Raw genomic sequence first — 15,450 nt, forward strand, 5'->3', positions numbered from 1 at the left:
AGCAGCAACATTGAACCTATGGAAGGCATAGCAGTCGTGAGAGTGATTTTTTTCCTTTCCAAACACAGCTCCTATAAATGAACAGGTCATACACCTTATGTGTTTGGGGAAAAATGTGTGATATCCTTCCTGGATGACTTCAGGAAGGGATGGTTGCTATTACATCAATAAGCAAATAAACAAAGTTATACGGATTATGTATCAGTCATAATTTTTGGCACTGAAATGTAGGAAGAGAAAAGGAAACCACTGAAATGCTGTTCCCAGTTTTTCACTGAAACCCCACATGTGTGCTTCCCTCTTGAATCTGTTCTTATTGATAAGACCCAGGACACCACACATGCCTTAAGCTTTGCTTACACTTTAAGCATTTGTGAGTGATGTGGTAACATCTTTTCTCAGTTCGGATCTGCATCCACATATGGACTATCTGGGCTTGGTTTTTCACTTTAGGTTTTCCAGAGAGGGTTAGTCCCAGTGTTTCTAGACTTAATCTAGTGGGCACTTCTAAAAACGCTCACACATTCACATTCAGTGATGTCAACTTTGGGATAAAGGAAAACTCAGGGGCTTCCACATCAATACGAATAGGAAAACCCAGTTGGATGATCGTCAGAGAAAACAGTGGCAGTCCATTCTCATACATAAGCAATAGGTAGTTCCGTTGTATATACGGAGGTACTCATTTTTTTAAAGCACTGTATTCTCAAAGTTCCAGCCCTGAATAGGAGTTGCTTGTAGCTTATAATCTTGTTTCTGAGGCCAGAAATTATTCTAGTTATGTTGAATTTTAGGAATGAGTCTATGGTGGTTTGATAAAAATTTGCATAAACTCCCATTTCTCCAGCCTTTCTTAATGTGTATTAAACATTTAAATAACTTAGAAGAGCCATTATAGGTTCTTCTTGAGACAGGAAAATCAACATGGCATCTGGAGTCATAACTACCAGCGTGAATGATCATAAGATGAGTGGAAACAGAAGGAGTCATTATTTTCTGTTCTGTGTACACCATGGTCTTTGATTATTCCCCCAAAGCATCCGTGAGTAACAAGGAAATCACCATGTGTGACCTTTCCCATGACTCCTTGCAGGTTGGGTCAAGCCCATTTCCCTTTCCCTTCATGGAAACACATAACTGTTTTACTTACCTATGGACTTGGTCCAGGTCCTTACTTCTTATCATGGCACTGTTAGCTATACTGCATATTGACTTAACTTGGGGAGATTTTGTTTCTATAATTGTACAAGGACTTCAAATTTTAAAATCAGATAATGTTTCCTACTGAAGTATGAGCTTCAGAAAATAAAGTTATGTTTTTTTTAGGGCCTTGAAGTTCTTGTTAGGCACCTGAGAAAAATTTTAAACTTTATAGAAACATACTTTAAGAACTACATATACAATGCAACCTCTCTCTTACATTGAGTAGTCATAATTAAGAAATCTCAGCTGCCATATGAAGGGGGTATGACAGGAGCCAGGTTTCCTATCCCCTTCTCCTACTGAATAGCTTGGAAATTCAAGCACTGCTCTGCTTTATTTTTAATTACTACATTCTTTCCTGAAACCCAATATGTAAATGCATATACCAATATTGCCATGCCATCTGCCTTTGACTTAATCTTAACTAGCCAAAATATTCCAGATGTACTGCCAGGACTACTAATAAAGATCTAATGGGAACTTACAAAGGCAAAATAGCTGTATAAGTGACACAGACATGACCTGCTCCCTCCTAGACCACCCCTGCTGTAGAGTGTACTTTGTTTCACTGAATACAGCAAAACCCAAGATCTTAGATAAGGGCAAGAGCTTATTATCCTAGTACTGGGGAAGCCAAGAGAGCAGGATCAAGAGTTCCAGGCCAATCTGGGATTCATAGCAAGATCATGTGTCAAAAAGGAAGGAGGGAAGAAGGGATGGAAGGAAGAAGAAAGGAAGTAAAGAAGTATGGTAATAAAAGGCATGATTCTAAATAGGAAGCACGGAACACTGAGACACATTAAACTATAATACCCTTGTATAATCTTTGGAAGTTCAGAAAAAATAAATTAAAAATTAAATGTAAATTTATATCCAAGGATTCCCACAAAATACATTCCAGCTTCACAAACTGTATTATGGAATAGTAAAATATCTTACCTTGAATTGTTGCTCTCGTTGGTTCTGAGAAGAGAGGAATGAGCAAGAGGTAGATAAGGTAGACAAAGGACAGTCCATTGTATCGGAATGCAAATGCTGTGATTAGGAAGAAAAGATAGGGAATATATCATTAATAATGACAGGATAACAGAATCTAGGGTGTATATAATTGCTGCAGTGGTATCAGATATTACTGGATTAAATAGTATCACTTCCTATATACATATGTCAATCCCAAAGTAATTTCCTATTGATTTCATGTTCATTACTTTGAGAACAATGTGAAATAGGAAATTAAAACACCTGGTTCCCTATCATTAAACCTCAGTAGGAAGTATGGCAATTAAGTTAGAGGAGCAACTAAAATCATAGCAGTGACAATATTTTTTTTTGCAAATCCTGGGGCTTGAACTCAAGGCCTGAGCACTGTCCTTGAGTTTTCTCAAGGCTAAAGCTCCACCACTTGAGCCTGGCTTTTCTTCATATATTTTTTATTGTAATTAATAGAAGGGTTATATTATATTTGCCAGATAGAAGGTGCATTAATTCACATACATTGATACCCTTTCTCATGTCTTGGTCCCCATTTCCCTTCCCCCCCATGTTGTTTCCCCCCTTCCCTATCCAATTTCAAATAACCAAATACAACAAAAGCCATATAATGAGTGATTGTTGTCCTTAATGTACTATGTTATCTCTCATCTCTTTTGCTGAGCCTGGCTTTTATCTATGGCTATGGTACCCAAGTCTTCATGAATGCTAGGCAAGCACTCTACCACTAGGCCAAACTCCCAGCCCCACAATAATTTTAATATAGACAACATAATTATGTAAGTTATGACATAAACCTAAAATTCTGAAAGAAGTGTGAGTGAAAAGTATAGATATTTAAAGTGCATTGCCATCAGACTAAGATGATCACAATCGAGCTATCAGACGCTTTCAGTAAGTTTTACTGTAACCATAAGGCAAAAGCCAGCAGTAGATTTACCAAAGTTCAGAGTAGGATATATCAAAGCATACCACTCGAGAAAAGTCCTCAAAACAAAAGAGAGAAGAAAAGAAGGTAAAGAATTAAGGCTACGAACAACATGACAACAGTGAGCATTCCTCACCACGGGTGTGAATGTGTTAAATGCTACAACCAAAAAGTATAGCTAAACAGGCACTGTACTGCTTACAGGAGGCTCATTCCACTTTTAAGGACAGACACAGACAAAAGGTGAAGGGATAGAGAAAGATATCCATGCAAAGGGCAATGTGAAAAAAAAAGAGGTAGTTATACTTACATAAAATACGACTTTGTATTTAAAATACAAATATAAAATGAGTTGAGAAAGATCATGATATAGTTGTAAATCTATAAGAGCACTAAGAATGTAAAGTAATTGAGGACAGGTGTAAAACAAAAGAGGGCCTGCAATATAGTAATAGCTTTCAGCAATGGACAGATCATAGGGGCAGAAAATCAATGATTAATGTCAGACTGAAACTCAGTCAGTGTTAGACTCTATGAATCTATCAGATAGAGACAGCAGCAAAATCACATTCTTCTCTGGTACCCATGAGATTTTCCTAGACAGAATACATGTCACAATTACAGGCTCATGCCTGTAATTCTAGCTACTCTGAAGGCTGAGATCTGAGGATCATGTTTCCAGCCAGGAAAATCCATGAGACTTTTATTTTTGATTAGCTGACAGAAAACCAGAAGTGGCACTGTGGCTGAAACTGGTAGAGCTTCTAGCCTTGAACATAAAGAGCTCAGAGACAGTACCCAAGCCCTGAATTCAGGCCCCATAACCAACAACAATAATGAAAAATAATACATGCCCTGCCACAAAACAAGTTCTCAAACATTTAAATAGAGTGAAATCTATCAAGTACCTTTACTAGCCACAATGAAAGGAAACTGGAAATCAGTATTGGGAGGAAAAGTTTTTAACTTATAAATACAGGGAGAATAAACACCAAGTTCCTCAACTACCAAAGAACCAAAGGAGAAATCTATAAGGAAAATTCTAAAATATAGTGAGAAAGTTGAAACACAAGCAGATCCAAATTTATTGGTTACAGCAAAAGTAATTCTAGTAGAAAAGTTAACTAAATTCACAGAGATAGAAATAGATAGAGAGAGGGGGGGGGAGAGAGAGCTAATTATCTAATATTATACCTCAAGGAACAATAAAAAGTCAAAATAAGCCCAAAGATAGAAGGAGGAAATGATAAAAATCAGAACAGAAACAAATGAAATTATAAAAATTAGACTATAAAATGATTAAAAAGTGAATGAATCTAATAGTTGTTTGTCTTGAAAAGATAACCTTTGTTGAAGGAAAACACAGAGAAGACTCAAAAAGAAAAGAAAGAGACATACCACACAAATAGAAAAATTATGAGATGAAAACCCACCACCCCTTCCCGCCATGGGCAGTCTAGAGGAAATGGAAAATTCCCAGATAAAGGCTACTAAAGAAATAGAAAATATAAACACACCAAACATAAGTAAAGCAACTAAGAATGTAATTAAAGTGGCTTGTCAAAGAAAAGTATAGGTCCTTAAGCCTTCCCTGCTTGTTCTACCTAACACCCACAGAGAAACAATGGCCATCTTTCTCAAATTCTAAAACTTTAAAGAAGTAATTCTCCTGAAAGACTGAAGATATGTAAATATATTACTAATGTTCATAGACACACTCTGTATCCACAAATATACCAACAAATTGAATTGAATGGCACTTTCAAAGTTTCATTCAACAAGATCAAGTGGGCTTTTCCAAGACAGCAAGGATAGTTGAATACTTACAAATCCATAAATGTGTAAATAACATGAAGGATAAACCTACCTGACCATCTCAAAGATGCAGAAGAATTTTAACAAATTCCAACTTCCTTTCATGGTCAAAACTCTGAGTAAATTAACTGTGGAAGGAATGATCCTCAATATAATAAAAGTCACATAAAATCCCACAGCTAACAGAATACTAGACAGTGAGAAGGTAAAAGCTTCCCTGAAAGAGAGCATATACAAATATATGAAACATGTGTGTGTCTGAATCCCTAAACTTGTCACTAAAATTTGTTAGAATTTTTGAAAATCAGTTAAGTTAAATAATGCAATCCCACTTCTTAGCTAAAATTGAAGTTTCTTCTACTAGAATGCAAAGACTAACTCATTCCATCAACAATGCTATGTGCTGGCTTAGGATATAACACACAGAAAATGGCGAGGTCAGAGGCCCTACTGCCTTCGTGGGTGGGACAAAGAAGAATAGGCAATATATTAAAATCTATGATATGTTGGAAGTATGTCAGTAAAAAGAAGAAAAGGAGAGAGGACAAGAACAGATGATGGGAAGGTAGGCTATAGCATTCATTAGAAGTAAAAAAAGTAAAGGAGTTTCAAGATAATACGATAGCTCATTCCAGAGTAGAGAAGGGGACAGAAGTAAGCAAGCAATCCTGTTGATCTTGTAAGGGACATGCCAGGTGGTTTAGCCTTTGCATCACAAGTCCCCAAAGGATGCAAGTCTGACCATTCTGGAGTGCCAGACACAGCCCTGAAGAAAGCATAGGTGTGAGCAGAAACCTCCCAAGAACCAGATCTCACAGGTCCTTGCAAAGTGTCCAAATCCTAACTGTTTACTTTGAATGGTGCATAAAGAGATTCTCCCCATTCTTGGTTTGAGGCTCCAGCTCCACTTCCTACCAGGACCCACCCTGTGCTGCTGTCCACCTGAGTTATCTGCCCTCTCTGTGCAACTGCTCACTGACCCTGCCTCAGACACTATCCCCTGCAACCAGACCGTGTCAAGCCCCCTCTCCATCCCACAGACTGTCATGAGCACACCCTACAGCAAAGGAGTGCCTCTTCCTTTGAGGGTCCTCCAGCACATGTCCTACTTGTCACCAAAATCATTTATTCATCTTGGTATCTACCCAGTTTCCAGGACTGTCTGATCCATCCAAAGTAATTGAGTAAATAAGAGTGTAATCAAAAACACTTGTGAGTATCTATGTCCGTTGGCCTCCTTTCACTCTAACTTGAGAAAATCAACTTAAAAGCAGGAAAAAGTTTGCCTTGTCTAAAAAAAAGCAGAGGTATAACTCTGGGACTATGACTGATGGCATAATATAGTGTTGAATGAGCCCATGCAGAGGTGGTCAGGAAGCAAGGGGAAAGACAGGAAAAACGAGGGTCCCAACATCCTCAACAAAAGCAGCACTCCAATGACTTAATTTCCTTCCATAGGCCTCACCTCCTAAGAGTTCCACCCCTCCCCAGCAGGGCCAGGGAATGGAGACCAAACCTTTTAACACACAGGACTTTGGGAAATATTCAAGACCCAAATTATAGCGGTATCTAAAAGAAATTGTGGAAAATCAAGGTTTGCAGCATTTCTGGTGACATAAACACACCCCAATTTGGCATGGCCTACAATAAAAAGTCAATAACAGTAAGTTTTCTTTGTCTTTGTATTGAATGGATTCATTGTCAATGTTAATATGAATAGTGTTGCCAAATCGCATAATTCTGTGAACTTCTGGGTCAAGAGCAAAATGGAAGTTTCTGCGTGTGTGTCATTTGAAAGAGAATCCATGGTGCCCGTACATATCTTTACTTGTGGTGCCTTACAACCAAATGCTCAATGTCAAGCCCAGAACATGCACTTCATGTATGTTACTTCATGTAGTCATGGCACTTTATTTTATACGTGGAATGCTCTTCTCTTTTCACATATGAAGAAGTGGCCAATTGTATGTACATGTGTGTGGGCAGCATCAGTACTGAGGCTTGAACTCTCTCAGTTGGCTTTCATGCTCAAGGCTGGCACTGTACCACCTGAGGAATACCTCCGCTTTCAGCTTCTTTGCTAGTTAATTATAGGTATGAGTCTCACAGACATTTCTGCTCAGACTTGTTTTGAACCATGATTCTCACATCTCAGCATCCTAGTAGCTAGGATTAAAAGCATGAGCCATGGGCTTCCAGCTTAGAAGCCGGGTTCTTCTTTTTTAACCAGAAAATGCAGAATATTTTATTGATTTTGAATAATAGTACTATTTAGATTATTTCAAAATGTTATCTCTTTGGAGCTGGAAGTTTGGCCTAGTGTTAGAGTGCTTGCCTAGCATGCACGAAGACTCGGGTTCGATTCCTCAATACCACATACATAGAAAAGCTGGAAGTGGTGCTGTGGCTCAAGTGGTAGAGCACTAGCCTTGAGGAAAGCCCAAGGACAGTGCTCAGGCCCTGAGTTTAGGCCCCAGGACTGGCAAAAAAAAAGTGTATCTAAGGAGTACTGCGGTAGCCTGGAGCTGAAATGCTCAGAAACAGTACCCAGGCACCCAGGCTGAGTAGGCCAGTTCAAGCCCTACAAAAAAAACGTATCTATTCCCCATACATATTTTTCCTGATTTTCAATATATGTATATATATAAGTATATTGATTCATATATATAAACATATGTATATATGTGGCTCTTGTGTGAGCAACATTAAGTCAAAGCAGAATTAATGTATATCAACAAAGTTTATTATAAAATGAACTAAATTTAGAATGTTTAAAGGATGGATTTGAGAAAATTGCGATATTAACTAAATTGTTAGACTAATGTCAAAATAAATTGCTTCTGAATTAAGTCTTGAATTGTGCACAAGTGTCTGTGTGTGTGTGTGTGTGTGTTTGTATTTACTAATATTAGGTTTTGAACTCAAGGATAGAAGTCTGGTTCTTGAGTGATCCCAAAATGCATGACCCCAACACCATAACATATATATATATATATATATATATATATATATATATATAGTGCACATCTTTTTCTCCCCTTAAATGTCAAAGTCCTGGGGAGGCCAGGACGAGAAACTCATACATCCTCAGGGCTTAGCACCAGGTCTTCCTTGTATATAACAGCAAGGATTCTGTGTTGTTTTCTTTTTCAATGTTTCATAACCATATCCAGTTACAGCTTCATAACTATAATTGTAGAGATAGGAGAATGTCTATTTGTGTGTTTTTCCATATCACACCTTTTAGCTATCATTGATTTTGTAGGCTGGGTCTCATAAATTGCTTCTAATTACTACAATACAATAAAAAATACTAGGATGCAAAATAGAGGTGCAAAAGTACTGTAGCTCTGTTTTGGGCATCCCTCTTCTTTCCTGCTCACACTGAAGAAAGCTCACCACTATATGGTGAGTTATCTTGCAGAGTGTCCAGGGTGATGAAGAACAGAAATCCCCAGTTAATAAACAGCCAATAATCGCATGTATAACTTGTAAGAAGGTCCTTGCATGGCTATCTGCTGACCTGGGTGTACTTCAGCTGCAGTCCATGAGGGAAACTGAGGCAAAAGATTCAGCTCTCAGGACTATGGAGACTGTGCCTGTTTGATAGGTCACTGCTTGGCTAATTATATGTAATAACAGGTAAATAATATGCAATCTTTAAAAAAATGGAATTCATTTTTTTTTCAGTAAAGGAATCCCATTCACCTAATGACAGAGGAAAAATTACTGGATTTTTTTTTGCATGAAGCTGCTACCTTGGAGATATCTAGGCCACTGAAGGCATCATGTTATACCTAAGTTAAGTTACCCCCATCTAGGACAAAATATGGCAAGGCAGCATATTCAAGCTAGAAAAGCCTTAGAAGGCAAACCTTTCTTCTTCATCAAGAATGATGTGCCTTTGTCCAGGACCTGGAGATTAAGTCCATCCATCACTCTTCATAATGAGCCATCCTACTCCAAAGCACAGTGTTCTCTAAGCCCCACACTCTCCAGGGCCTCTCAAGCCAGCTGCATCTCTGTTCACTGTCTGCAGGATGTTGCTGTTGGCAGAGCATTACGAATGTTCAAAAGGAACAGATGATTCGCTTAAGCAAAGATGCCCTATGTCTCCCCACTTGCAAGTGGGTTTTGCCATCCAGAAGTGTAAGGAAAATGCTTCAGAAGGAAGACAACTTGGTAGTTTCTTTAAGTAAAGGCCCTGGTCAAGCCTAGAGGTGCACAATTAAAATCCAAGATGAAGACATCATGCTTGTAATCTTAGCTAGACAGAAGGCTAAGCTCTGAAGATTTTGAGCATTTATTCACCCTAAACAGAAAATTCTGTAAGATGCTGACTTCTTATTAACCAGAAAAAAAGTTAGACTAGAGCCTTTACTCTTGACTCAAATGGAAGAAGACCAACCTCAAGTGAAAAAGCCAAGTGAAAGCTCAAGGCCCTAAGTTAAAGCCCTCGTAGCAGCATAGAACATACACACACACACACACACACACACACACACACACACACACACGCACACGCACACACACACACACAAACGTGATAGCCTTCACGTGGACACTTATAATTTCTTAATAGATGAACGGGAAAACCCCTTGCAAATATGAAATGGTGATGACCACATAACATTTATATAAAAGTACATGTCCTTCATATATAATGATTTCCCTATTAGCATAATATGATCCCAAAGAAATCTATAGTACTTCAAGACAGTAATTGTATTGTTAAAGGTAAATGTGCTCAGCTCAGAGATGAATTTCTAGCATGATCAAACACCATCTCACTATTAATGGCAGGCAAACAAGCCCTTCTGTGTTTAGAACTCCCTTTCCACTAAGGACATTTTAAATGCTCTTTCTCACTCCAAAGAGTTTGTTTATTTTAACAGTTGCCAGCGGAGTAGATAAGCTGATACACATTACTCTGAATAAGCAGACCCCATACCAAGTGACAAAATAGTTGTCAATTCAGCTATTCTCGAAATTCCTGTTTAATTTTTTTTGTAATATTTTTCTTTCTGTGCTCTCAAGCAGTCAATATCTCTTTTTTAAATGATGTCTTCTCAAGATTATGATAATTTCACTAAGTTTTAAAAAAGAGAAAGAGAAACAGCTGCAAAGTATTTACAATGAGACAGGAAACAAATTAAACAATCATAGATTCTCCTCAGGGAAGTGAAAACTGTCAAAGAAACTGAAGACAGGAAGAAGGTGTTGTGTCACCTGATTCATTCTCTATGTGCATAGAATTATGTCCCCATTGTGTGTTGCTGTGCTTTACATCCTGCTAATACTGCTTCTCAAAAAGTGACACTCAGGGGATTATGGACAGTTGAGACAGAAGCAGACTTTACCAATACAAAAATTAGCATTTATTTCAAAAGAGATGATCGCAGACTTTTCCACTATCCTTTACAAAGGCCAAGATAGAGACTTGCATGTCTTCTTCCACCATGGAGTTCCTATCTGGCATTCTTCATGCACACAAAAGAACACTCAAATATTTGTGACCTAAAAGATTAATAGAAAAAGAGAAAATATGCCCTCACACTTGGAAAACAGCATCCTTGTGCTTGAACTTTAAAACTTTATCCAGAGATAGATGAAAGCTGAAATTGTTGCAACAAGTGTGTCAGTCCAACATTGAATCACTCATTTATTATATATATATATACTTGTAAAAACAGAAATATTATACTGCACATTAATTTTGTAAAATTTGCTAATGCAAGGTATGGGGTTAATTAATTGAATAAGTGAGATCAGGAGTGTCAAACTTCAACATATTAAAAATCAAGTTCACAGAGCCTTTCTCAATAGCTGGGTGAAGTAATGCACACATGTCTTCCTAGCTATTTTATGCCCAGGCCATCCCAGGCTTAAAAATTTGCAAGATTCCATCTCAACAGAAAGAATCTGGGCCTGGTGACATGAACTTCTCATCAGCATTATAGTTGAGGAAAAAAGGGGAAAAAAAAGAAAAACTGGAGGTTCAACATAGGAAGTAAGAGCCTACCTGGAAAGTAACCAGTGGAGAAAGGGGCTGGCATGGCTCAGCAGGACAGAGCAAACCTAGCAAGTACAAGGTCATAAGTCCAAACCCCAGTACTAGGAAAGAAAGACAGATTTTTAAAAAATTGTTATGTTAAAGATTAAATCTAGGAGGGTTGTGGGCATGCTTCACTGCAATTTTAAAAAGGTAGGATTGTGTTCTATTCTGTTTTCTACAGCAGTAGATAACAGTTAAACATTAACAACATTATTTAAATCCCTAAACTCATCTTGATAAATTGAACAGTTTGCATGAACTTAAAAAATAAGCATTTTTCTCTGTTAAAAATATCATTTGATGTTATGGACCATTTTGTAAGCCTATTCAAAGAAGTTATTGTATTTAAAGCTTAAATCCCTCTGCTCAAGTTCAACCTTGAACATGCTACATAACTCTGATATAGGAGAAAAGCAGCACAGTTTGCACCTCATGATAATAAATGAGGAAATATAGCTCATATATAATTTAAGCTATGTGTAAATTAAATTTGAATTTACAAAAATGTAGGTATAGCTTGGTGGTACAATGCATGTTTAGCATGTGCAAGGCTCTAAGTTCAATTTCTAGGAACAAAAAAAATAATAAGGAAGGAAAGGAGAGAGAGGGGAAGACAGAGAGGGGGAGGGAGAAAGAAGGGAGGGAGGGAAAAAGGGAAGGAGATAAGTGCAGAAATGTTCATTGGACTCCATTGCCAAAAAAAAAAACAGTAAAATCCAAGTGCTAATGGCTCATGCCTGTACTTCTTATTACTCAGAAAGCTGAGATTTGAGGATCATGGTTTGAAGCTAGCCTATAGCTAGCCTATAGAAAAGTCCCAGAGACTCTTAACTCTAACCAGCAAAAAGCTGAAGTGGAGGTATAGCTCAAGTGGAAGAGCACTAACCTTGAGCTAAAAAGACAAGAGTACAAGGCCCTGAATAAATACTTGTTTAAATCATAAAAGTAAAATTTCCTGGTGGGATGCTTGTAGTATTTTTGGCTCAGTCCTTGGTGTTACTATCAACTGTGCACTTGAGTAAACTTGAATATCAGATAAAAAATCTGATATTTCCTAAATTTCCAGAACTAAATGTTGTATTCTTCCTGCTTTTATGGGTGCACTGGATTTGGTAACTGATGCTTAATGGTTGAGAATTGTTTTTTTCCAGTCTTGGGGCTTGAACTCAAGGCCTGGACACTATCCTTGGGCTTTCTCAACGTTAGTGTTCTACTTGAGGCACAGCGGCACTTCCAGCTTTTTCTACATATGTGGTACCAAGGAATCAAACCCAGGGCTTCATGCAAGCTAGGCAATCACTCTACCATCAGGCTACACTCTCGTTCCCAGTTTCAGGACTTTCATAGTGAAGTTACTTTGGTATCAGAACCTACCTCCAAGAAGTCAGTAGAAGTCATAAGCCACTATAAGACCTCCAGGATATTGAAACAAAAGCCATACAATGAATGATTGTTTTCCTTAATGTGCTATGTTATCTCTCATCTCCTTTGCTGTCCCTTGGTTATCTCATATTGTTACAGTATCTCACTTTGTTATCTGATATATTGGATTTATTTGTATTTGGTTATTTGAAATTGGATAGGGAAGGGGGGGAAACCAAGATGGGGGGGCGTGGAGGGGAGGGTAATGGGGACCAAGACATGTGAAAGGGTATCAATATAAGTGAACTAATGCACCTTCTATCTGGAAAATACCATGTAACCCTTTTATTAATTACAATAAAAAAAAGACCCAGCTAGACAATTTCATGGGCTTATTTTTTTTTGTGCACAAGCATCTTTGCTACACTTAGCAAAGGGACAGGGATCAGGGGGCCTCAAATAGTGGAATACCAGCTGAGTAGGTAGGATTACAAGCATGCACCATTAGTGCTAGGTTTCTTGTAACATTTTAACACATGTGTACAACACACACTGATCAAAGAAGTAATTATCATCTGCACCTCCTTATCATTCTTTGAATTTGAAGCCCTAGAGCTCCACTCATCTAGACCTTGAGGTTTATCTTTCTTCTTTTCCTCCTCTAATTAAAAGTGGGGAGGAATCTTTCAAAATTAAAAGGATTCAAGCAAATGGCATCCAGCCACATTGTCCACAGAATTAATATAGTAAATCTAATTATAATTATATATAAGCAATTTTTAATGCCAGGAGTTTGGCCTACTGGAGTTGGCCTGGCATGCACAAATACGTGGGTTCAATTCCTCAGTACCACATTCATAGAAAAAAGCCAGAGGTGGTGATGTGGCTCAAGTGGTAGAGCGCTAGCCTTGAGAAAGCCCAATGAAAGTGCTCAGGCCTTGAGTTCAAGCCCCAGGACTGGGAAAAATAAATAAATAAATAAACAAACAAACAAACAAACATTTTTTTTACAGTGTCTGGGAAGGGAAGGATATACCACAATTTCTCTTTGCCTGCTACCAACCAAGTTGAGGTTGTTCTCACTGTTTTGTTTCAGTCTGCCATTTCTACCATGAACAAATAAATCCCTAAAAGCAAAGAACTCTTATTTTCTTTCTCTCCTAAAAATAAATTTTTCACCTCTATCCTGGGGAATACGTTTATTCTGTCCAGATTGCAACCTGGAAACTAACAGAAATCCAAACGTCTTATTCCTAGTTTTCCTGAGGGCCCTGAATACCTTACTTCAAGGCCTCCCAGATTGTAGTAACAGGAGCATGTCAATGAACAGTATAACGTGCCTAGGACATGGGAATGCTGAACCTACTTGACTGGGGCTCTCTGCAGTACCATGTGAGGCAGATGTGACTGCCTTTTCTAGAAACCACCTTGGTGGGCATGCCTTCCCCTGTTCTACTGAGCTCTCAGGATTAGACCAGACATTACTCCCAACAAAACAAGCCTCCAGGTTCCCTCCTTCTTATCCTGCCTCTTTACGCCTAACCAGTAGCTGCTGTAAGGACCCCCATTGGATTCTGGACCAGGCAAATGTGAAATGTGTTGGTTTTCCAGGTGAAGCCTACATGGGAAAAATGACTTCCACTTTGTTTCAAAGCTGCTTGGCTGATACAAGAGGGACCAACACTACTTCATCTTACAGCTAGGATAACAATTGGTTAGAAAAACAATTGTACTTGATTGGACATTTTCCTAATGAGGTTCTTGATACAATGACAGATCCCAGGAAAGTTCAAGGAGACAATGTGGTTTGCGGCTTCTGAAATGGAGATAAAATAGAAGAGAAGCCTGAGCTTAAGTCAAAGCTACTGGCCAGAACAAGGTCTTCAGGACAAGCTCTGCAGGCATGGAGCCTTGCTTTCTATCAGAAGTAGGACAGAATCAAGCCCCCCAGTAGGAATCCATTTGGAATCCACAGACATAACCCCAGAACTCTGGGTTGTTACAGGCTGTGTAGCTGGGACTCACTTGACAAGAGAACTTCTTAAGAAAGCTGGATATACAGCAGTTTTATTCTAAAACCACCAGTCCATTTAGCCCATTTTAATTCTAAAGCTAATTAATTCAAGTGAGAGGAGAGAAAGGTGGAAAGGGACACTAGTTATTAGATATCTAGTAGAATTAAATTTACTTTGTAATCCATTGCTGAACAAATAAAATTTCACCTAGAGTATGTGCCAAATGCTAAGGAAATCGAACTGCTGGCACTTCTCCCATGACTAAGGGCCTTATCTCTCTGGATTCACACTGAAGGCCTGTCACCATTCTATCAGAGAAAGAAGAAACAAAAGATAAGAGAGGCTAACTAATCATAGCACCCCTATGATTTCCAGTACTCAAACATCAGGTTCCTCTTTTTTAAAAAACTGCATTAATAATTTATGTTAATTGGATTTGTCACAATACATTTTTTCTTTCTTTCCTAGGTTGCTTTTTTTTTTTGACAGTACTGCAGTTTGAATTCAAGGTCTCACACTTACTAGGCTAGTGTTATATTGCTGAATTATATCTTCTGCTCTTGTTTGCACTAGTTTGTTTATTTATTTGTTTGTTTGTTTGTTAGAGATAGGAACTCACTTCCAGGCATTCATTTAGACCAAGATCCTCCTGTTTTAGGCTTTTCACATAGTTGGGATAGCAGGCAAATATTATCTTGCCCAGCTTCTTCCATTGAGATAGGAGAAGTATACTTTTCTGTCTGGGCTGGCCTGAAACTGAGGTTCTCCTGATCTTAGTCTACCATGTAGGAAGACTGAGAGAAAGAAGTACCAACACTCAGGTTTGTTGTGATATTTCTTTCTTTTTTTTTCTTTTCTTTCTGAGTGATTCCTGAGGTTGAATTCTTGCTCTATATGCAAATGGCTGGTGCTGTACCACTTGAGTCAAGTCTCCAGTCAAGCATTTTGCTGGTTGATTGGAGATGGAGCCTTATAGACATTTCTGTCTGAGCTGGATTTGAGATCCTGTAAGTCTCAGCTTACTGAGTAGCTAGGATTACAAGCATGCACCATTAGTGCTAGGTTTCTTGTAACATTTTAAC

Source organism: Megascapheus bottae, unplaced genomic scaffold, assembly GCF_031878675.1.
Source record: "Megascapheus bottae isolate mThoBot1 unplaced genomic scaffold, mThoBot2.hap1 HAP1_SCAFFOLD_40, whole genome shotgun sequence".
Taxonomy (NCBI): domain Eukaryota; kingdom Metazoa; phylum Chordata; class Mammalia; order Rodentia; family Geomyidae; genus Megascapheus; species Megascapheus bottae.